At 40.2% G+C, this 1,504-nt stretch overlaps 1 non-coding gene across 1 annotated transcript; it reads left to right on the forward strand.

Moving 5' to 3' along the window:
* Positions 1-358: 358 nt before the first annotated feature.
* LOC148577926 (small nucleolar RNA R71) lies at positions 359-466 on the forward strand. The gene has a single exon (XR_015903447.1). It is a non-coding gene; the product is annotated as a small nucleolar RNA R71 (small nucleolar RNA).
* The last annotated feature ends 1,038 nt before the right edge of the window (positions 467-1,504 follow it).

Here is a 1,504-nt window from a genome sequence, read left to right on the forward strand (position 1 = left end):
TATAATCAGCACATATGCCACATACTCTTTAGGGGACTAACTGTTGGCTTTGTTGTGGTGGGGAAGGCTGAGCTTGTTGTTGTTGATTCAACTGTAATTGCCACAGTAGGTTGGTCATTTCACATATACTCTGTGTAAGAGCAGTAGTCTCAGTACTAGAGAAAACTTCTGCAACAACTTTTGAGTGGCTATTCCTGTGCCTGTGATTCCTGGTGGACACAGCTAAGTCGCTAATTAGTTGCCATGCTTCATCTGCGGTCTTGTACTTTTTCAGAGAACCATTACTAGCACCATCTAGTGTAGTCTTATCCTGAGGCTTCATGCCTTGAGTGAAATAGCTGATCAACACTAGCCTGTCAATCATGTGATGAGGGAATGCATCTAGAAGGTTCTTAAAACGCTCCCAGTACTCATAGAGAGTTTCTGATTCACCTTGAACAATGCATGAGATCTCTTTCCTTAGTCTGTCTGTAACTTCAACTGGAAAGTATTTTTTCAAAAATTCTCTTCTGAGCGTATCCCAGTTGGTAACAGTCACTTCAGCTTGGGAGTAGTACCACTCCCTTGCCTTTCCCTCAAGAGAAAACGGGAAGGCAGTTAACAGAATAGAAGTTTCATTCGCACCCTGACGCCTAACAGTAGAACAGGCTATCTGAAAATCCTTGAGGTGCTTGATGGGCTCCTGAGCAGGTAAGCCATGAAACTTGGGCATCAAGTTGATTAGTGCAGTTATCAGTTCAAAATCTGCAGCCAGAGTTGGATGATGCACTTGATACGGCTGCATTGTAAAATCTGGGGCTCCAGCTTCCTGGATAGTAATCCTCCTAGGTGCTGTCATTCTATCTGCACGTGAATCAACTGAATCAGTAGTAAAGGAGCTTGTTGTGCTCTCAGATGGCAGTTCAGATTCGCCCTCAGATGAGACTGGTGAATCGATAACAATTACTTCACCACCCTCAGAGGCTAACCGACGTCGAGCTCGCCTAATAAGTGAAATAGTTCTTTCAATTTCAGGATCAAATGCGGTTAAGCTCAGATCAGGTAGTGAACGCATCATTCAATGAAAGAAACATATAGCTCAAGGTAATAAAATAAAAATAAAATATGCAAATAAAAATAAAAATCTGTACACGAATTAATAATTTAGCACACAATTGCAACTTCCCAGCAACGGCGCCAAAAACTGGTGCGTGGTAGAAAAGTTAGGCCAATTAAGAGATTATAATATAATAGAACAGCGTTGCGAGTATAGCTCTTAACCAGCTAAAATCTGCCTCACCAATTTAGAAGAGTGTCACAAAAATTTAGAATAGAAAAATACTGGGAATATGAGTCCCAGGTCGTCTCCCAACGAGTTGTAAGAAAGGATGCTATTTTATTAATTAGGAATTTCCAAGAGAGTTTTAGTTTGGTTGGTAAGCAATTAAATAATTGTAAATTAAAGTGATAAAAACTAAGAATGATTATTAATATTCTAGATAAAAGGCCTTGACTGGGGAAATGA

Source organism: Arachis ipaensis, chromosome B1, assembly GCF_059453495.1.
Source record: "Arachis ipaensis isolate K30076 ecotype BB chromosome B1, ASM5945349v1, whole genome shotgun sequence".
In the NCBI taxonomy this organism is placed as follows: Eukaryota; Viridiplantae; Streptophyta; class Magnoliopsida; order Fabales; family Fabaceae; genus Arachis; species Arachis ipaensis.